Source organism: Pinus tabuliformis, chromosome 5_2 (genome assembly GCF_031772625.1).
Source record: "Pinus tabuliformis cultivar Carrire ecotype Pingquan chromosome 5_2, CPIR1, whole genome shotgun sequence".
NCBI classification, from domain to species: Eukaryota; Viridiplantae; Streptophyta; class Pinopsida; order Pinales; family Pinaceae; genus Pinus; species Pinus tabuliformis.
Window position 1 is genome coordinate 932331066 of NC_142306.1, and position 24339 is coordinate 932355404.

Here is a 24339-nt window from a genome sequence, read left to right on the forward strand (position 1 = left end):
CTGTAAGTGAGGAAGAGGTGAACATAAAAACTAATGGTTTTAGCCCCGATAACCTACTAGGACGTGGCACCCATGGGTCTGTGTATAAGGGCGTATTAGACAATGCAACAATTGTTGAGGTCAAAGTTATTCACTCCGCTACATCAGGAGGTGCATACAAGAAACTCATAAAATAATTCAAGACATTGGGTAGAGTCCGACATTGGAATCTGGTGAGAATGGTGGGCATATGCTCAAGTTTGCAAGTCAAATCTTTGACTATGGAGTTCATGTCACAAGGAACCCTAGAGAAGCATTTTCATTGCAGAGAAAATAATTGGAGGTTAGGTCTCAAAAAACGACTAAGAATTCTCAAGGACGTGGCTCATGGAATGGCATATCTTCACCATCATTTTTTTCCAACCATTGTTGATTGCGATCTAAAACATTCCAACATTTTATTGGATGAGACTATGACGACCCATGTGGGAGATTTCGGTATTTCACGCCTCATGATCACCCCGCAAGGGCATGATGTTCAACATCGGCAACCTCAAGGGACACCTCCAGTCTTGTCAAAGGAACCATTGGTTATATTCCACCAGGTAAACACTAATACACTTTTGATTGATGAGCCATATTGTCTATCAGATATATACATTCATGAGTCACTGATAAAGGATTTATATATAAATTACTGATGTTGTACATGGGATATATATGAGTGCTGTACATGGGATATATATGAGTATTACTGATAAAGGTTATATATATAGATATAAATTGATTACGGAATAATGGTACAAGACAGCGCCTATCCATGAAAGGGTATGTGTACAACTACGACGTTTTTGTGTTGGAAACAATAATGGGAAATAAGCCCACAGGTCAAGTGTTTTTAGAAGAAGGGCAATCGTTGCAGAGTTGGGTGGGTGATGCATTGCCCGAGAGATTGTTGGAGTTGATTGACGAGAATTTGGTGGAGGAGATAAGAAAGGAAGAAGAGGATGAAGAACATGAATCACATGATGTTATCGAGCATGGAATTGTTGTGTTGTTGGCGAATATAGGTGTGATGTGTATTAAAGCAATGACCAACCTTTCAAGAGGTCGAGGTATCACTAGAGAAGCTAGTCACCAAAATCAATAAGAGTTTGGAAAATAGGTAGAACCGCCTTGGACAGGTGACAGAACAAATCAATTCATAACCTGATTAGGATAGGTTTGTGGAAGAAAATGATTAGATTACGTTATTTTGTTTAATGGTTGGTTAGCGCATATATGTGGAAGAAAATGATTTGATTAGATTATTCCACTTAATGTGGATGACATAAAATGGTTAGATTATATAATTTTTATTTTAGATGTGATTATATGTTAGAGGAGTATGTTTTTAGGAATTGATTAGATTTATTTAGATTCAAAGATATTTTTTAGTTAATTAGTTTTGTATATTGATATGGGATTGAGAAACTTGTTCAGTTAGTTGATTATGCAATTTAAAAAAATTCTCTATCTTAAAATAATATACATGCATTTATCTATATCATTCTTTAATCAATGTAAAAATGTTTTTTAAATTTCTAATTAAAATATGATAATTTTGTTAACCATTCTATTAAAAAAAAATGTTGTTATATTGAAAAATAAATATACATATTTTTATTTGAAAAAATCCTTTATAAACTAAGGTACTTTCTTAGTCATTAACAATAATGATTATTGAATAAGATGTTTTTTTAGTGGTTTAGAATAATGATTATTGAATAAGATATTTTTTAGTGGTTTCAATGTAATAATGATGGAATACAATTTAGAATATTAAGTGGAAAGAGACTTTGTTAAGAACAATTTTATGAATAGTTTGAATAAGTCCATTTTATCCTTTTTATATCACGCTTTTTTATTAGTTTTTTTGGTTGTTAAGAATAATTATTATTAAACATTTTATTTTGTAAACTAAAGATTATGTATTAATTTTGGGATTTATGTATAGTTAATGATTCAAGATTTGTTTTTATTAATTTATTTTATAGATAGAATTGGTACGTTATTCTCTTTCTTTTTCTATTATGTAGAGATTTAATATAATTATGAAACTTTATGATCATATGAGCTAATAAGTTGGAAGGGCTTAATTCATATGTCATGATGACTTTTCTCAAAAATTTATTTTCAATTTTATAGTGAGCCATAACTTGTATGCCAACATTACTCATAGTCTTACATATTTAATATTACAAATACTTTTGATCTCCACAAGTGAAATACCTAATAGTACTTTCTTGGATTGACATTTGATTCATTAAACGTTAGAATATTGTGTATTCATTGTAGGTATGTATCTTCATTCATTAAAGATTTTTTGTTTTATTCTTAACAATAATGTGCTTGTTATAGAGTTAAGAAGCTTTCAATCTTGTCTAATTGGATTTGCATTCCTAATATTTGTTAACACATGGCAAAAGTAAAGATAGCATGCTCCATTTACCTTATTGTTGGTAGGTTGTTTGCAAGTTTAAAACACTAATGAATATTGTCTACAAATTCTCACCTTTTGTTGATCTAATTTTGATGGTTTGTCTGTAATTGGTCTTAGTTGGCCTATGTCTATGGAAAAAAATTATAATGAAAAATAAATCTGAAATTGATATTTTATGAGAAAGGCTCACACAAGTGGCTCTCAATTTGCACAAAATTCCTTATATTGCTAATCCCATTAATGAAAATATTGTGAATATGTTTTGTTTCTTCTTGGAATACTTCCAATGATTCTCCTTGTAAAGGATGCAATGTTTCCTTTATATGCATATTAAGGGATGTATAGATAGTAGTTTCTTCTATGTTGAAAGTTAAAACTCCTATCAAGGCACAGAGTAACATTAGTTATATGTCCATTAAGTGCTTCAATAAGTAATAAAACTCATTTATAAGTTAGGATTTTCCAATTTTTATTATTCATTGGATGATCATCTTTAGGAGTTGCGCTTTTATCCTTGTTGATATTGTTATATGAGTATGCCAATTTTTTGTACTCCGATCTTGACCTATTGGATCATGGGGGCTTCATTGACAAAGAAATACCATAAAGTATGCATTCATATTGGGGCATAAAAAATGAGGAAAACATAAAATAATATATTGAACGTATAATAGGGGTGAACAGTTTTTATATGCTATATATCACTATGTATATTATAAGGTATTGTTTATACAATACAATGACCAAGCAGAATGAAATAGATAGGTGGGATGGATAAATTCGTGGGAGTATGAGAGCAAAGGGCGAAATTGCTAGTACATAGTAGGTTGAGAGTCTATTTTTAATCCGTGCTTTTGGATTTTTTCGAAGTTTGGGGTTGAGATGTGTTATTTTCTTTCCACGGCTACCCCACGCGTGGGGGGGTGAGGGGGGGCCGGTGACCGGGGGGGTGGGAGCACCCCCTGTAAGTTGCGCTAGGCGCTACTGAGGGGTGACAGTGGGGGCGACAGTGCCTCGGGAAATTTTTTTTGGACACCATATTAGGTGGGAAGACGTACCTATGGTTTTGTTTATAGATTTCACACATGGTTTTGGCCATGATGGCTTTCTGTCCATGATATTTTGTAGATCTGGTCAAGGGAACTATGGTTATGTTCTAATCCAGGATTAATGGATTGGGGTTTATGGATGCTTCGACATGTATATATATACATACATACATATATATATCTATATATATATATATATATATATATATATATATATATATATATATATATATATATATATATATATATATATATATATATATATATATATATATATATATATTGTAACATTGAAAGGAATACAATGAAAAATCAATATGGTAGCCTAGTTTTGGGATCCATGGGAAAATCACTTTGTATATATGTTTTATGTTTTATGCTCTCGCCATTATTTATTTTCTGATTTTAAGAATTCCTTTGCAGGTAATTTCTGTACATGGTTAAAACCTACATTTGGTATCATAGTTGTTTTGGCTTCAAGGGGGTGCATTTGCTGCTGAGGGGTTTTTCTTAGGCCTGTGGGAGATCTGTGGGATTGATTCTTCTGGTGAAAAAATATGGTGAGCAGTGGAAAGATAGAGACTGAGAAATTTAATGGTTAGAGTTTTGAGTTGTGGAAACTCAAGATGGAGGATCTACTGGTGGATAAAGATTAGTGGATCGTCATAGATCCAGGTACTAAACCAACAACAATGTCAGCTGAAGACTGGGTGAAGTTGGATCATAAGGCAAAGAGCACAATATGATTATGTGTCTCAAATTCAGTATTGCTGAATGTATCAGGGGCAGCTTCGGTGAAGGCATTGTGGGACAAGTTAGGGACTTTGTACCAATCTAAGTCTCTGGTGAAAAAAATGTTCCTACAGAAAAATTTGTATAACCTGAGGATGAAAGATGGAGACTTGGTGACAGAGCATCTGAACGCCTTTAACACTGTGGTAAGCTAGTTATTATCTGTTGATATTAAAATTTCAGATGAAGATAAGTGCATTAGTTTTTTGTGTTCTCTATTAGATTCGTGGGATAGTTTGGTTGTTGCAATAGGTAGTAATGCAACCTTCTTACAGTTTGATCAAATGGTCTCATCCTTTCTGTCAGAGGAGATGAGATGAAAAAATATGGAGGGCTAGAATGGAGATGCCTTGTCTCTATGAGGATGGTCCCAGAATAGAAACAAAAATAATTCCTCGAGTGGGAGACCTAAATCTAGAGGGAGATCGAAATCTCCAGGAAAACCTGTAAGTTATGCTGGAAATGTGGAAAAGAATGGCACTTTAAAAGGGACTGTAAATCTAAATCTCCTATGAAAGGAAAGGTATCTGATAATGCTCATTCTACAGAGGTGAAAACCACCTCAGATGAAGGTGGGGGTGTGTACTTGGCTTCTTCTTCAAGTACACATGTAGATCATGAGGCATGGTTGATTGACTTAGGTGCATCCTTTCACATCACTCCCCATAGAGAGTGGTTCTGCGAGTATGAGAAATATGATGGTGGTGATGTATTCTTAGGGGATGATAGGAAGGCTAGAACCTTTGGTCACAAAAAATTCAAGTTGAAGTTGCAAGGTGGAAGGATTAGAACACTTTTGGGTGTTCTGCATATTCCTGTGTTGGCCAAAAATCTAATTTTTGTAAGCAAGTTAGATGATGTAGGAGTAAAAGCAGTGTTCGAGAAAGATACCTGCAATATGGTTCAGGGAGAACTGGTATTGATGCAGGGAGTTCAGATTAGAACTATGTACAAGCTTCAAGGTTGCATTGTTATTGATGGATGCAATAGTTCTGTGGTTCATTAAAGTGGAGCAAAAAATCTAGTGGTCTTTGGAGAAAAGGACATGCTATGTCATCAAAGGCTTGGACATATTGGAGAGAAGGGCCTTCAAATACTTCATGGTAATGGTATGATAGAAGGTATGTATAATTTCCCTCTGGATTTTTATTTATGTGAAAATTTTGTATATGGGAAGCAGATTCGGGTGAGTTTTGCCTCTAGTGCTAAGAGGGCAAAACACATATTAGAGCTTGTGCACAATGATGTGTTTGGACCTATGTCGGGACTCGGTTCCATCACTAGGTAATTATGTGTACTATGTATCATTTATTGATGAATTCTCAAGGAATACATGGATATATTTCCTCAGGATGAAATCTGAAGTCTTTAACAGGTTCAAATAATTTAAGGCTCTAGTGGAAAACTAGATAGACAAGAAGATAAAGGTGTTGAGGATAGATAATGGTGGAGAGTTTTGAAAGAAAGAATTTGAAGAGTTTTGTAAGAAATGTGGTATAGCACAGCAGAAGACTACTCCATACACACCTCAACAAATTGGAGTTGTAGAAATAATGAACAAGATGTTGATGGAAAAGGCAAGAAGCATGCTTAGTAGTGCAGAGTTAGGAAAAGAATTCTGGGTAGAGGCAGTGGTGACTGCATGTTACATGGTCAACAAATCACCTACATCAGTGTTGTAGTATAATACTCCACAAGAGGTGTGGACTCATTAAAAACCTTCTCTTTCACATTTGAGGGTATTTGGATGTGATGCTTATGTACATGTTCCAAAGGAGAAAATAACAAAGTTAGATAGTAAATCTGAAAAGTGCATCTTTATTGGGTATAAGGATGGGTTAAAAGGTTATAGGCTTTGGAATGCAGAAACAAGGAAGGTTTTGTACAACCGAGATGTGGTGTTTAGAGAGGTGCAAGATGTAACTTATTAAACATGATGTACTACCAAAGGAACCTAAGAAGATATAGTTTGAGCTAAAGGAAGAAGAATCATACTCTACAGCAAAAGAGGAATCAAAAGATGAAGATCCACAAAATCCGGCTGTGAGAAGATCAGTTTGAGAAAGAAGGCAACTAGAGAGGTATAGTCCATCTCCTTTCTATTCAAATTTTACTTTATCTATAACTGATGAGGGAAGTAATAGATTCAGAGGATGGAAAACTCTGGAAAGAGGTCATGGTTGATGAAATGTCATCTTTTCACAAAAATGAGGCTTTGGATCTGGTGGAGTTGTCGTCTGGAAGGAAACCTGTTGGAAGAAAATGGGTGTTTAAGGAGAAGGTGAATGCAAAAGGAAAGGTGGAGAAATGCAAAGCTCAGTTGACAGCAAAAGGTTATTCCCGAGTGCCTAGGAATTGATTTCGATGATATTTTTTCTCCTGTTGCCAAGGTAGGTTCTATTAGATTACTTTTATCTGTTGATGCTACTTTTAATTTTGAGGTAGAACAGATGGATTTGAAGACATAATTTCTTCATGGGGATCTGGAAGAAGAGATCTACATGAAGCAACCTGAAAGCTTTACAATGAAGGGTAAGAAATAACTAATATGAAAGTTAAAAATGTCTTTGTATGGGTTAAAACAGTCACCAAGGATGTGGTATCAAAAATTTGATACATTTATATGGCGACTTGGCTTCACCAGAAGAAAAGTAGATCACTGTGTGTATTTTAAATTAAGCGGTGACCGTGTTATTTATCTGGTCTTGTATGTGGATGATATGTTATTGGTTAGAAATGACAAATAAATTATCCAGGATTTGAAGACCCAATTGTCCTCTAAATTCTACATGAAAGATCTTGGTGTTGCAAACTATAATTTGGGCATGGAATTTAAATGAGATCAGGCAAAGAGGAAGCTCTGGTTAAAATAGATGAAGTATGTCGAGACAATACTAGAGAGGTTTAATATGCAAGATAGTAAACAGGTGAAGGTTCCTATTCCTATAGGTGTAAAGTTATCTATTGAATAGTGTCACATGAAACCAGAAGAGGAAGAGGACTTGTCTCATGTTCTATATGCATGTGTAGTCGGTATCCTGATGTATGCAATGGTCTATACTAGACCATACATTGCACATGCAGTGGGAGTATTAAGCAGGTTTATGTCAAAACCAGGGAAGGAGCATTGGACAACAGTGAAGCGTGTTTTCAGGTTTTTGTGTGGCACTAGTGATTATGGTTTGTGCTACCAAGGAAGACTAGGATTGGATAGAGTTTTAGACATCCATAGTTTTGTTGATGCAAACTAGGCTGGAGATCGGGACCAGAGAAGATCTACAAGTGGGTATGTGTTTAACCTATTTGGAGGTGTAGTCAGTTGGATGAGTAAGAGACAGTCTGTAATGGAATTTTCAACTACAGAGGCTGAATACATGGTAGCCACTCATGCAAACAAGGAAGCAACTTGGTTGCAGAGATTGTGTTCAAGTATGGGTTTAGTACAATGAGCTATAAGGATATATTATGATAACCAAAGTGCAATTTTATTAGCAAAGAACCCTACTTATCATTCAAAGACAAAGCACATTAATGTTCAGTATCACTTTGCGAGGGATATGGTTGAGGACAAAAAGGTGTTTCTCGTAAAGGTGGACACTTTTAAGAATATTGCAGATGTATTGACAAAGTTTGTGAGCACTTAGAATTTCTCTTGGTGTAGAGAAACAATGGAAGTTGTAGGGTTGGATCAATGACTAAGCTCTCCTTTGGAAAGAAAACAACAAGTGGGAGAATGTTGGGTTGTGTTATATTCTTTCCATGACTACCCCACGCATGAGGGGGGTCATAGGGGGACGATAGCCCCCTTGTACGTTGCGTCGGGTGTTGCCGGGGGGTCACAGTGGGGGTCGCTACCCCCCTTATTGGGGGGTATGCAGGGGGGTGGCAGTGACCTGGGAATTCTTTTTGGACCCTATATTAAGTGGGTGGACCTACCTATAACACATATTTCATTAAATTTGGAACTAAATAGTGGATCTAGAATTTCAAAAGAACCAAAAAACACAATCCTAATAATGTCCTTGTAATAAAATATTTCCAAGTTTAATGAAATATGTGTTCTATGTTGTTGTGCATTGATTTTTCACATGGTTTTGGGCATGATGGTTTTCTATCCATGGTATTTTTTAGATCCGGTCAAAGTAACTACGGTTATGTTCTAATCTAGGGTTAATGGATTTGGGTTTATGGATTGTTTGGCATGTATATATATGTTTTGTAACATTGAAAGGAATATAATGAAAAATAAATTTGGTAGTCCCGGTTTTGGGATCCAGGGTAAAATCTGTGTATATATATTTCATGTTTTATTCTCTCTTGATTGTTTATTTTCTGCTTTTAAGATTTCTCTTATAGGTAAGTTCTATACGGCATTAAAAACTACGAGATGGACCTGAAAAAATATTTATCCCAAACTGATTGAACTAGGTTTTGGAGAAAAATTTACAAGGTTCTTCTATAAAAAAAATTATCATATCTAATCTTTTACGCTTATCTATCTTCAAATGATTGTCTAACCAAAGGAGAAAAAATGGGGAAGGAGTAATGTCTAAAGATAATAAAAATTAAGAAGGTGACAATATGGTTCCATGGCTCACTAGAATAAACACTGTTCACATCCACCCCTTTAAACTTCCCCCTCTTGGTAAGTCACTACTTTGTTTCTTCTTGTCCCATCATTATAACTCATGGGAACCTTATAGATATTGATTAATTAATGTATATTTAACTGCATGTTGTTGTAGGCCCTCATGATGCAAAGGTGCGCATGAAGGTTGTGAGTATCTATGGCAATGACTTCCACTATTTGAGGGTATGTGTTTTTGTTTATGTCTGTTTTTAACATAGTTCAGGAGCCATCGGGTTTATAGGAAATCATATAATCGAAAATTAAATTTATTCAGAATTTGTTCGAGGATTTTTGGATTTAGGGCCTGACTGAACACATCACTTATAAGTTTCTTAGTTATGAATGGATAATTCTCCAATTTTCCAAAAATTTCATAATGGAATTTCAACTTGTAAGATAATGATTTTTTGTGAATGGTTTCCTGCCTATGTTTCTTGATATGCTAAATTCATGTGTTATATTTGTGTGGTTCATTTCACCCACTACAAAGAAAGGAAATAGTTATATAACCTCAATACAACTAGGTTTAGGGGGTTTTAATGTGCTTTCCATAAGTAAGGGATAATGTCTCTCTCTTGTCCATTTTACACATAATAGTAATATGAGTATATTTGTATCAGATATTGAACATTCATCACCAAGGTGTAGGGGACTTGTAGATAGACTACATAGGTCTTAAAGCATGTTAAAATAATGATTAACTGATCAATGGATATGTACTATGTATTATTTGGATGATCCAATATGTAGTATATATTATTTGTATGATCTAATATCAATTGAGTAAAATCCATCTAATTGCAGCGAGATGCACATTCTACTATCTAGCATGGGAAACTATGCCATCTAATTGCAACTAGATGCACATTCTACAGTCAATCATGTGGAACTGTGTCAGCTAATTGCAACTATATGCACATTATACTCCCTTAATATTGATATCATGACATATGTATATCATGGTGGACATGTGCATCCTATCTATCCAAAATGTACCTAGCTCTATATCTCTAATAACTAAGGCCACCCCTAAAGTCGTAGGATCTATCCCACGGTGCGATAGGACCTCCTAAGGAGTCACATCTATCACCATAGGGTTAGAATCAGATTTACCAGCAAGACATCAAGATCCTCTGTTAGGTCCCTATACTACTAGTGTAACCCCTTATTATTATTAGTACAAACCCCTTATTATATTATTGTGCCCCTACAATATTATTGTTATGTAGGCTCTTATTGTAATGAGACTCCTTAGACTCCTATGTATAGAATGGAGGTCTTGTCATTTGTATCATCCAAGAATTGTTCATTTTTTTAATCTAAATAAGGTTTCCCCCTCGAAGAGGCTAATTTTTAACTCGACGACCTATCCTTTCTTTTATTTTGGGAGCTGGTTGGATAACATTTGGTATCAGAGCTTTGGATTTTAGGGTTTTGCTGCTTCAAATAGGTCATTGTAGTATTTTCGCTATAAAAACATTTGCTGCGAAGTTTCAGAAGCGTAAATTAAAACCCATTTGAGACGAAATCATTCTAAACCTCATGTCAAAATTTAAGATCTTGGTGCGCTATATTATCGGAGATATGAGCTGAGAAAGTTAGGGTTTTTACAAGCTCTAGAATTCCATCTCAAACAAGTCATCGTGGAATTTTCACTATATTTTTTTTTTACAATGTGTCAGAAGCTAAAATTAAAACCCATTTGAGAAGAAATCTTTCTTAACCTTGTGACCAAATTTGAGATCTTGTCTCGCTATATTTTCAGAGATATTAACTAAGAAGTTAGGGTTTTTGTAGGCTCCGTAATCGATCTCAAACATGTGACCTTGGGAAAATCATCATAAATTTCTCTCCATGCTTCAGATTCAAATTTCGTAAGATATGACAGAAAGAGGACAAACTCTACCATTCTGTTTATCATTTCGAGGTCCAAAGTTCGAAACATTGACACGTGAAACTGCGTACACGCTACTGAACTAGTCTATAATCAGGCTATTGTGGGATATTTGGAATAAATCCTTGTTGGAGAATCCAATCTAGATCTGACTTGTGGGGTTGGAAAGAGGACTCAGAGGGCTACCATAAGACAAAATTTTAAACCTTGGAGATTTGAAATTACAGAGGTGCAATAGATCCAATATCAAGCTCCTACAAAGTGAAAAAAGGTACGTAGTCTCTTTTTATAAATTTGCATAAATTTGGTTTGAAATTTTAGTTTGAAGTAATTCAAAGGGAATAGTGAAGCATAATTATCATCAATTTATGCCACGAAGAAATAAAATGGAAACACCTAGTAGGCAACCTGAAATATCTATCATGACTCATGAAGAAAAGGAAGAAATGCAACATGATATATCAAAATTACGAGACCAAGTGCAACAAATTTCACTCTCACAAAAAGTAATAGAAGCTAAGATGGATGGTTTAAAGAAAGGCATGGAAGCTAAAGTGGATGGAGTGGAATCTAAGATGGATGGTTTAGAAGTAAACATTGAAGATTTGAAGAAAGACATGGAAGGTTTGGAAGGAGTTTTGGGAAAGTTGCTTCAAGAAATGCTTCCTAATGGTGAAAAGGTAGTAGAGGAAACTCATGATGAGAACAAAGGACATGTTAATCATGATTCCATAGAATATAATGTTGGATTGAAGACCAACCATGTTCCAAAGATCGATATGAGGAAGTTTTATGGCAAGGATCCCATAACATGGATACTACATATGGAGCAATATTTCGATCTCCATAATGTGAAAAACACACAAAAGGTACATATTGCAACTTTATATTTAGAACCCAATCAGTTTGTACTATAGCGATCGCTTTTCTCTCATAAACAATTTTTCACTTGGTCAATTTTTATGGAGGAAATGATAACACATTATGAGGATACAAAAAGAAACATCTTTAGTCAATTGATAAATCTCAAACAAAAGGGTTCAATGGTGGAGAACATTGAGGAATTCCAAAAATTGAATATAAGGGTAAAGATATTCGAGAGGAGCATAGAATTGATGTGTTCATAGGGACTTTAAAGGATAACATCCAACAGGAGGTTCACCTTTGGGAACTTGATTCATTGGAGAAGGTATTCAAGTTGGAAAGAAAAATTGAAAACAAAATTATGGCAACAAGGAAGCCTACCAATCACAACTATAAAGATGGAAGTGTTGTTGCCCCCTAGCTTTCCATAACCTACAAGGTTGACACCACAAAATTTGGAAGAAAAAAGAGTAAAAGGGATTTGTTACAGTTGTGATAGAAAATACACTAAATGTCATAAGTGTGCTAAGAAGAAATTATTTTACATAAATTGTGAAGAGGAGGAAGAAAAGGAACAAGAAACGTCAATAGAAGAGGATATACACTAGGAACCAACCCTCGAGAAAGAAGAAATGAATCTGACCATATCTCGTAATGCATTTGCAGGAATTACCTTTCCTCAAACTCTCAAGATAGAAGGACATATCAAGAAGAAAAATGTAATAGTGTTGATTTATTTGTGTAGTACCCATAATTTTATTCATTGTAAGATAGCCAATGAATTGAATTGCTTCCTATATCCAACACCAGAGTGTCAAGTGATGGTTGCAAATGAAGGAACCATAAATTTCTCTGGAAAGTGCCATAATATCAAGCTATCCATGGGAGAATATGTATTGAATAGTTCAATTCTTTCCATTCCAATCGGTTGTGTTGATGTTGTACTAAGAGTCCAATGGCTACAATCTTTGGGTACGATAGCTTTTAATTATCAAAACTTTTCTTGAATTTTTTTGGGAAGGAAAGGAGGTTGAATTAAGGGTTATCGCAGGGAAACCTGCAAATATAATCATCTCTAGTAACATGATAAATCTTCTAAAGAAGGGAAAAAATGGTATAATTGCACAATTATGTTCACTAGAAGTTCCCACATCGAAATCATCTATTTCTTGTTAAGAAATTTACGACAGAGAGATAAATTATTATTGAGATTTACCAAGATTTACATAGATGAATAATAAAATATCCAAAAACAATACACATAAATATTATAAACAGAATATTTATCCAGTAAAACCCCAAATCTAGGGAAAAACCCAACCCGATGATATCTCATTAGCGTTGGCCAAAACCCTGGCCAATCTAGCCAAGTGAGCCTTCACCACTCACCTCCAGGCCTACATTACAATGAAGTATTCCCTGTCTTTTATAGGCTCCATTACATGCAATACCACGTACCATAATACCATGGGTACACTATACCATGTGCCCAAAACCACTACTATTTAACCAGGTCAACCTTGACTCAAACCCCGATTCAATTTTACCTAACACTTCTTGAGATCTCCAAAAAGTTTTAGACAATCATTCCAAGGTATTTGAGACTCCCAAAGGCCTCCCACCTATTCATGATCATGACCATGTTGTTCATGTGATTCCACGAAGTGTTCCCCCAAACATCAGGCCTTACAGATATCCATATGCCCAAAAGAGTGAAATTGAACATATGGTTGCAAAAATGCTATAGGTTGGTATAATTCAACCTAGTCAAATTTATTTCTCTACTCCAGTAGTATTGGTACACAAGAAGGATGGATCATGGTGCATGTGTCCGAATTATAGGGAGATAGGCTCACTATTAAAGATAAATTTCCCATTCCTGTCATTGATGAATTATTGGATGAATTATATGGAGCAATTTACATCACCAAGTTGGATCTTCGTTCAGGGTATCATCAAATCAGAACAAAGACTGAAGACATTCCAAAAAGAGAATTTAGAATTCACGAGGGTCATTATGAATTTTTGGTCATGCCTTTTGGACTTACCATTGCACCTTCTACATTTCAAGGTTTAATGAATTCCAGTTTCAAACCCTTAGAAAATTTGTGTTACTATTTTTTGATGATATACTAATCCACAACAAGTCCTGGAAGGATCGTGTTCAACATGTTGATAGGGTTCTCAAACTATTGGAGGAGAAACAATTATATGAAAAAACCTCAAATGTTTCTTTGGAGTACAAGAGGTAGAATATCTGGGTCATATTGTATCTTATGAAGGTGTTAAGATAGACCCTAGCAAAATTAAACCCATTAAGGAATCGAAAATCCTCACATCCATAAAGCATCTGCAAGGATTTCTCAGGTTGACAGGGTATTATCGCAAGTTTGTTAAGAATTATGGGAGAATAGCAACACCTATAACAACATTACTAAAGAAAGATGCATTTTCTTGGACTCCAAAAGCAACAAAGGCCTTTGAACATATTAAACAAGCAATGTGCCAAGCACCGATCTTAGCTATGCTAGAATTCCAAAAACCCTTTATTGTGGAATGTGATGCCTCAAGAAATGGAATTGGTGCTATTTTAATGCAAGAAGAAAGACCCATTACTTTCGAAATTCGTCCAATCAAAGGAAAGTATTTACACAAATTTGTTTATGAGAAGGAAATGTTGGAAATACTACATGCACTTAAGAAATGACGACCTTACATAATGGGAAGAAACTTCAAGGTAAAAATGGAACATGATAGTCTTAAATAGTTTTTAGAACAAAGATTATCCTTAGGAGAGCAACAAAAATGGGTCACAAATATGTTGGGTTATGAATTTGAAATCATCTGCAAAAAGGGAAGAAAAATGTTGTTGCAGATGCACTCTCAAGAAAGGATGAGGATGTGGAAGCATTGTTTTGTGCCATTTCTATTATTCAACCAGATTTGATAAACGAAGCAAGGGATGAATGGAAGAATAACGAATAAGTATGGGCATTCATTCAAAATTTGTAGCAAGATCCTAGTACATATGATACACTTAGATGCAAAAATGATTCGTTATGGTACAACGATCGCTTATACCTCTGTAAGAATTCCCAAATCAAACAAAAGATTCTTCTGGAATTGCACACCTCTCGCTTAGGAGGGTACTCGGGATTTTTTAAAAATTACTACAGGCTTAAGAAATATTTCTTTTGGGATGGCCTTAAATATGATACTCAAAATTTTGTGGCAAAATGTTTGGTTTTCCAACAAAATGAAGTTGAGAAAATTAAGACCCTAGGTCTGTTACAACCTTTATCCATTCCAAGTCAATGTTGGGAGGAGGTTTCAATGGATTTTATCACAAGTTTACCCAAGTCTGAAGGAAAGAGTGTCATCATGATGGTAGTTGATAGACTTACCAAGTATGCACAATTTTGTGCATTATCTCATCTATTTAAAGCCGGTACAGTTGCTACTGCATTTATGAAAAAAATTCAAAAGCTACATGGAAACCCAAAGATTATTGTAAGTGACAGAGATCCCACTTTCATTGGAAATTTTTGGACAAAATTATTTTCTTTTCTGGGTACTCAGTTAGCTCATAGATCATCTTATCATCCTCAATTTGATGGCCAAACTGAGATAGTGAACAAATTTTTGGAACGATATCTTCATTCCTTTGTATATGATAAATAGACATAATGGGTCAAGTGGTTGCCTCTATCTGAATGGTGGCATAACACTTCCTTCCATACTGCATCAAAAATGACCCCATTTATGGCACTTTATGTATATAATCCATTGTCCATCACATTATCTTGAAAAGAAAATTCTAAGGTTCAAGCAATGGAATATCACATCGAGCATCAACATCAAGTTCTAAAAATCTTAAAGGAAAACCTCAATTTGGCACATAAGAGAATGAAACAACATGCATATCAACATCGCAACGAAAGAAGTTTTGATGTAGGTGACTGGATATTTCTATAACTATAACCATACAAACAAATGTCCCTTGAGCAAGCTAAGAAGGATGATAAATTATCACGAAAGTATTATGGTCCGTACAAGGTGTTACAAAAAATTGGTACTATGGCATACAAATTGGAGCTTCATGCATCTTCTTGACTGCACCCCATTTTCCATGTTTCATGCTTAAAGAATGTTATAGGTGAGAAGATCCCAGTTCAAACAATATTGCCAGCACTTGACGAGGAACGAAAAATCATATTGGATCCTGAAGCAGTCATAGAAACAAGAAATTGACAACTATGAAATTGATCAATTTCAGAGTATCTCATCAAGTGGAAGAACTTACCCGCTGAAGATTCCACATGGGAGGATGAGAATTTTATACAAAATCATTGAGAACTACTCAAGCATTGAGGACAAAATTTTTTGAAGGAGAGGGACAAGTTAGGTCCTTACACTACTAGTGTAACCACTTATTATTATTAGTACAACCCTCTTATTATATTATTATGCCCATGTAGTCCCCATGTTGCTATTATTATGCCCCATAGAAGCCCACTATTGTTAGTGTTGTGCCCCTACAATATTATTGTTATCTAGGTTCTTATTGCATTAGGACCCCTTAGGCTCCTAAATATACAAAGGAGGTCTTGTCATTTGTATCATCCAAGAATTGTTCATTTGTGTAATTTAAAGGAGGTTGCCCCCTCGAAGAGGCTGATTTTTAAGTCGTTGATCTATCTTTTCTTCTATTTTGGGAGCTAGTTGCATAACATTCTCCATTTATCCCTTATGGATAGCCTAGCTGGCTAAAGCCCCTGCCAAGTCATTGGCCCTCTATCATGAGGTGAAGGTTCAATTCTCCTTGGGTCTATCCGGGTCAGGCCTCGATAGTTGGTTCGACTAGGTATGAGGCTCCTTTGGTTGGGCCCACCTACTTATGGGTGTTGTGAAGAAAATAAAATCTAGATCCTCCAATTGTAGATCCGAGTAGAGATCAAATGGAACATTTTACATTCTAGTATGGTGAACTGTGTCATGCTTGAGTGAGTGTAATTTTAGTTATTCCCAGGGGTACATCACATTCCCTAGTATGGGGCAGTTGTGCTAGGAGTCATTGACTATAACGTTGGTTGTGCTGAAAGGTGTATCATATAGCCCAGTAGGGGAAGATGTCTTTCAATTGGGTGTAACATTATTTGTATCCAAATTCACATTTTACATTTCAGTATGGGGATGTGTTATAAGTGTATTCATCAATGAGTGTAATGCTGATGTTATTTTTACTTTTCATATTAAATATATATATAGAGAGAGATATCTAACTTAACTTATTAATCCCAGATTTATCAAGTAGCAGAAGTTAATCCCAAATTTATCAAGTAGTAGTACGTATGAAATTATTTTAAGTGTAAATTTTTACATAATTGTTTTTACTTCATCAAAAGGGCTTACATGTCCATGGATTTCATTCCTCTTCTTGATTAAGATGAAGATGAAATTAAGATAGATATAGATTGATTATATATCATTTTTAAAGAGAAAGATGGATGGAAACCTATTGTAAGAGGCCTAGAGCCTGTTCATGATGGTTGAAGACCACTGGAAAAGGAAATCAGTGACCATTGCATATCGGTTCATTATGCATCATTATGTTCTCTTTGTAGACTAATAATTTTCTTGTGTGCTACCTAGAAAGATAGAATTTATTTAGGAATTTGTGATTTTATGGATAATAATCCCTTATGGTAGTTTTCATTTTTTGAACTAAGTAAGTCATATGTTTAAGTTCTAAGACATTCAACTCATGGAAGTTTCTTTAGCAGTCCATAATTTTACTTAAAAAACTATTTTTCTTGGTTTTGGTTGCAAACATTGCAGTGTGCAGACGTTATTGTAAAAGAACTAATGGAAATTAGTCATGAGTGTGCTCGAATAATTAAGGAGATTGGCAATGACATGAAATAATTCGTTCTTGGTGACTGTGTAGCTTTGGAGCCTGGAATATGATGTTGGAAATGTGAGCAATGTAAACAAGATTCCTACAATTTGGGTCCTAATATGAAGTTCTTTGCAACACCTCTCATGCATGGTTCCTTGGCCAATCCTGTCTGTACTTCCATCCATTTTCCTCTCTTACATAAGGGCCTTTTTTCTCTTACATAGGAGTAAATGTAGGAAACAAAGAAGTTTGTTTTATGTCTACCTCTTTGTGAGCCCAATATAACGAATGTCTTTATACCATCTAGATTCCAAATTTTTCTTAGATGTGTGCAAACATGGTCTCATGATATATTTGGAAAGATGGAAAAACATGATTTGTCAAATCATTTGCGATTTAACAAGTCATCAAGAGTCTTTGATTTGTATATCTAATGTTTTGATATGAATCTTTAGTCACTAAATGTTATATACCATCATTCAAGTTCACACTATCAGATGCGCTTGATAGTTTGGTTGTAATGTTTCTGTAGAATGTTAAATAAGTAATATATAGATGGTCCATTTCATCAAGCAAACCCATTTGTGCAGGTAGTTTTGCATTCCTTGGCTATTGATCGAAACGATATATTGTTGGTGGAAAACTATGTACTTGACATGGGAAAATGTGACTTAAGCTATGATGTTCGAGATCAAGCACATATGCTCAAAAATATTTTAGAACCTTATTTATCTATTGTTGGTCTTGGTGAAGGAATCAGGCTCCAAGAACTTCCAAAGAAGGAGAACACCTTATATTACTTGATTTATCTAGGTCTAAGGCTATTGAATCAAAAAAATATCAAGGAAAATCTATAAAGCATGATGTTGGTGAAACATCCCTTTCATAATAGGAGCTTCATGCAAACGTGTTCCTTGCACTTGCAAAACATGTTCTTCTTTTTCCAAAGTGGACTACATTATTGCATCCACGAAGAAATTCTTGGGTTTGCTTTCTTGGTTCCCATTCTCACATTGTCCAAAACACAACTCCAAGTTATAGACCTTTACCAAAACCAGGTAGTCTGTGCTAGATTCACATCCATCAGACCAATGAGGTTAGGAAACCTACTATATTAAAAGGCAAGGATAAGGACAATGATTAAGATAGTTCCATTGATATAAATGATAATACATATTTGTCTTACGATGGATCCTTTTCCTGAAGGAAGTTTGCAGGGCCTTGAAAGTGGATCTGATCAAGAAATTGATCAACCAAATGTTAGTGAAGGCTCAAACCTTGAAATTATGTGCAAGGCTAGGTTAAGACATTCACCAACCAACTTGACTAGAAAATATTTTGTGAAGTTGAAATATTTTGAGTCAAATGATAAATCGAGTAAAGATGTAGAAGGAAAGAGAAAAGGTGAGGGCAAAAGACATCTCGAACCACTAATCGTATCATATGTTGATCACTATGATCCGTCCACAGTTTTTTATAGTATAATGTTGATGACATGATGCATTAGAGTCATGGCTATAGGGCCAAACTTTCGTGTCCCTAGCCCTTTTTCAACTGCAAAATAATCTATAATGTCTGGATATGCCAACCTGTCTACAGGAACCGTGGACTGAGAGCTAAGGAAGTATACACTTTTAGATTTCACAAATAGCGATGGTATGAATGTCATGTATGAATTATTTAATGAACAATGAATTTATTCACCATTGATAGTCTGTGTTCGTCTTTTTTCTATAATCGTTCAACAAATGTAACTTTTAACATTGTTGTCAAAGGTGATGAGTCAATAGAGTCTTCTGCGGAAACTGGAGCACCAATGATAAAAGTACATGATGAGTAAGCTTCTGACCTTAAAGTCTATTGGAAAATATTTAGTTTCAAGCTATAGTTCAATGATATTTTGATGTGGGTATTTAAATATATGGATTCCCCCTTCAACACACATTCTCACTCTCTTCTCCATGTTTCCACATAATATTGTTGCATATATGGATTTCCTTTTTTCTGTTAAATCTTTTAATGTGTTGCAGTCTTCTTAAGCCTGGGCTAGAGCTAACATGTAAAATCTAGATTGTATTCCAAACCTGTGGTTTCATTAGAATCACAAAAAAGCATTTCTATGCAAGAGATTCTTCGTCTTCTTCCAGGTCAAAGAATAAAGGCAGAGTTGTGTGTTTCCTTTCATCATCAGTTAGTACCTCTCAAGTTGGGTGTCTATTGAAATAAGAGATGTTATTTTGTTAGATTGAGGCCTGAAATACGGGCATTGTTGAGACCACATTCGAAGAATTCAGTTACATTTACATCTAAGGAATCTCATATGTCAAGCATACTAGAAAATTCTCGCGGGTGAAATTAAAGTTGGCATGTAAAGATAATTTATCTATGTCTTCTTATACTAGTACATAGTTTATCTATGAATTTTTATACTACTAATTGTAGAGTGGAACCTTATGTGCCTAAACTCTATCTAGTGATAGTAGCCTTTTTATTTTATTGTGATTGAAGATTGAGAATTTTTTGAATGGTGACAAAAAGGATCCAAAGCTACTTAGTTTCTAATAATTCCTTTAATTCTAGGTGCACATTTGTAGGACATTTTCAAATGCCCTCTCATGTAAATGATGTCCAACTTTAGCATAATGATCAACTTATTTTTGTTGCTCGAACTATTGTATCTAGAATTATCAACAACTTTCATGTTTATGTGGTATTTGTAACAATCCCAACTTTTACATCATTCATGAATCAATATGGTGGGCATGGAAATGTTCAAGGCCTATGTCAAAGGTTTAGCAATGAGACATTGTCACGTTGCATACCTTATTTGATCACAATCACCGCAGAAGGTTGTTATAGTGTTTCAGAATTGCGTGTACTAGTCAAAGTGAATTGTGAAGATGTAGTGTTGGGGATGAATCTTTTGAAGAGATTAGTTGAAGTTTTGACCGAAAGTCAAAGTTAATAATTAAGCATTGTATATGACGACATGTTTAGTGCTAAATTTTGATGTGAGAAGTCATTCTCAGTGAGAAATAGGAAATAGGATGATGATGTGGTTGCATTCCTGTGATTGCTTCTTTTGGTATATTTGAAAATTCCTACCCCTTGATTGGAAAGAGCCTGAAAAGCAAAAAAATGCTTGTTTTTTTATCCATTCACATGTTGACCATTGAAAGTGAGCGATGTTAATTAACTTCCCTACATTATAAGAGTGATTTGATTTTATTTATAGTGTTTTTCTTTTTAGTTTGAGATTTACACTTCTCATTGATCATATGAGTTCCCATCACGAGAAAGGCTTGTAACTTAATCTAGGTAAATTTCTACGAAACAAACGAGTTGAAAAGATGCAGTGTTCAATTATTGAGGACATTTTTATTGATAGGGTGAGTGAGAATAATTTACAAAGGTGTAACCGATTTTATGTGATGATGTAATCATAATTTACATCGCTTGGTATTTCTTGCACCATATTAAGATGGCATACACACTTCAATATATTGAGACATCCTTCATGGAAATATTATGTGTCTTTCTTCGTGATAATCAAGGTGACCATGATATGGGCTCTGAAAATTAGATTGGGTATGGTAAACAAACAAGTGGTGTCAAAGATAATTTGGGTTTCTACCTACTTTATAGAGAGGACTTAACATCCTTTTGGGAAAACTTGTTATTCCCTGTACAAACAGATCAGGTTTGGTGTTTTGAATTGGTGAAGCTCAAGCCTTAAACTCTATCACATGGAAATTCATTCCAATTCATGATTAACTATAGAATATGATGAAACTCATTGAATTGTATAGACATCTGATTTTGTTCTGTGTTTAGTTTGATAGAAAATCTTCATTAGGTTTTTTTAAAATATTCTATATTAGTTCATATTTCTCTACATGCATTCATAATAACTTGTTACATCACCCTTTATTCCTTGGAATATGTAGATGGAGGGGGGCTCAAATTCCAACTACAATAATTGCTCGTAACCCTAAGTGACTCAACCAAACTTGTCATCTATGGCCTCCCTATCAACAACATACATTGGGAAGATGGTTTGGCCAATTGAGTAAGGATGTGTTTCTCTCATATGTAGTGTCTAGGCTGGAGGTTGAAGCGTTATGGTGCAATATGATTTTTGGTTACCAATCTCTATAAATTCCTTAATTTTCATGGATCTATGGATGTAATAGTTGAATGATCTTCATTCCTTAACTAGATAAGAAATATTCCAATGGTACACATTCATATCAATGTCTTCCTTCTCAAGTTCAATCACACATAAAAGAGGTTAAATCATCAACACTCTTAAAGAATTATGTTGGATAAATAGCTTTGGAAATGTCTTTTTATCAACCATAAGACCACGAAGACATATCTTTCTTGAGCATTAAATTTTTAACTTAGCTAATGTCCCTAGCTTGATTAAAATTGATAATGTATTGTCTTAGAAACATTGACAATGTGCTTGGCCAATTGTAAGTGACTTGGAACTTGTTCATGATTTTTGAAGTCCATTGACAAAGGAACTCAATAACCACGAGTGCTTCTTCATGATTTTTACTGAATAAAATAATTGTAATTTAAAATTTTAAAAAATAAATAAATAATTATATATAAAAAAGAAAATAAAAAAAATTCAATATTACTTCACCAAAAATAATTAAGCAAAAATATTTATTTATAAATTGTATTTAGCTGATATATATGAAAACACAAAATCAAATCAAATTATATATATATATACACACCTGTAAAACACAAAACTAAAAAACAATTGAAATCAAATTTGATTTTACAGAGATGGTCAAAATGAGATGTGAAATTTCAGGCCTCGCGTTGGTAATGTGAAACCCATTTTTTCTAAATGATGGTGTGTCCTCTGCCCTGATTGAATTTAAGAATGGACTGTCCTTTACTGTCCGAAATCATAAAGGAATGCATTGAAGCAGGATTTTAATTTTCCCATTAACATTTGGAACCAAGAATTGGAGATAATTTTATCCGGTTTCACTCCCCTGCTTGCTAGCTGTTAAGTACGAAGGATTGTAGGCGACGTCAAGTCAAGTTTCTTCGATAAGTTGAGTACGAATTGTCGTTGGCTCTCGAATCTTCACATGACTGTGGAACTAAGTGGGCACGTGGGTCCCGACGACTAAATTCAAGATGCTTTCCAGCAGTGGAGTACGCACGACTCGCAGTCGCAACCCCACTGTGGAAAGGACGTGAAGCTGAAGCTTTGTAGCTGTTGAGTATTGAAACTTGAAATGACCCGAACCTGAACCTCAGTAAGATTGAGGCTGGAATATGTACCAGGGACGGCTGGGCAAGGTATCACGTCGAGCAATATTTACAAAGTTAAAGGAGAAAATTGCATGGTAACCAGGAAATTAACTTTTCAGCATCTTGTGATGATGCTCCACTTTATGGTGGCCATCCGTGAAATTTCTACCAAGATGAGGGTGTCATTATGGAGAAAAATACACCAAAAAACACACATTGGGAAAAGGCCTTTATACAAATATTGCCAAATATTTTTCTTGGCCAAGTTAAATAGAGAGCAGTATAGTGTAGTGTAGAGACATAATTTGCTTTATTTGAACAATAATATTTAAATTATGATATTAATTTATTAATATATTAAAAACCAATATTATTAAGTAACTTTATTAATTTTTTAATCTATTAAAAAATATTCTTTATACAAATAAAATATATCATAAAAATAATAGATATTTAAAATTTGTATTATAATACTCTTTCTAAAATATAGCTAAAAACAAAGCTATATTCAAAATAAAATTTATTAAAAATAAGGTTATATTCAAAATACATAGATAATATTTCTTTATATTATTTAAAACAAAACTATTCCAAATGATAAGATGATAAGAGCAGGGGATTATGTGTGTTTCATGGTAAGAAATGAGGTGATGGTTTATAGTTTAAGCAACCAGTCATGGACTTGGCTTCCCCAATATCCTTTTGATGGTTACATTGAAAGTGTTTGTGCACTCGAAGACTTGGCTTCCCCAATATCCTTTTGATGGTTACATTGAAAGTGTTTGTGCACTCGAACTGAGACCAGATATGTTGTAGTGAGTATGAATGGATCTCTCTTCGGGTTTGAATTTCACACCCTTTATTTCCCTTTCGTGGTTTATTTTGCAAGTGTTTCTGCATTTGAATTGAGACCTCATAAGGATAATAAGGATGGTTTTTATTTGACTGTGTAAATTTTTATATAGAATTATCATAATATTGAATCTTTTAAAATAAATTATGTCAAATATTTTTATTTATTCTGAACAATTTAAAATATAAATATAAAAATGATAATAAACAGAACACTTGATTGTGATGCTAACTTATTTTTATTATATATTAGTCAATTAGATATCTTATTTTACTATTCAGTTTAACCTGTTTGAAAAATAAAATATAATAAATTTTTACTAAGACATAGTGATCAGTCACACTGAATTTCTGGATAGTAGCCCATACTTACTATCCCACTGATAATTTAACCGAAGAGATTTTCCCAATGATTAAAAAAAGAAGCAGTATAAGTATCATGTGTTATACGAGGTTCGCTTTATATATGTAACAATAATAAGTAATGCCTCCAAAGGACTTTCACTATTCAATAGGAAAGTTACAAATTTTCCGCACCCCAACGACGGACTCTTGTACTAAATTTTGCTAGTTCAGGTTTTCCTCTGGTTTTTTTTCATGAGTTTTTCATGATTG

The 24339-nt window shown here is 34.3% G+C and overlaps 1 pseudogene; it reads left to right on the plus strand.

Moving 5' to 3' along the window:
• The first annotated feature begins 799 nt into the window (after window positions 1–799).
• On the plus strand, window positions 800–20554 carry LOC149162315 (AP3-complex subunit beta-A-like; annotated as a pseudogene).
• Window positions 20555–24339: the final 3785 nt, after the last annotated feature.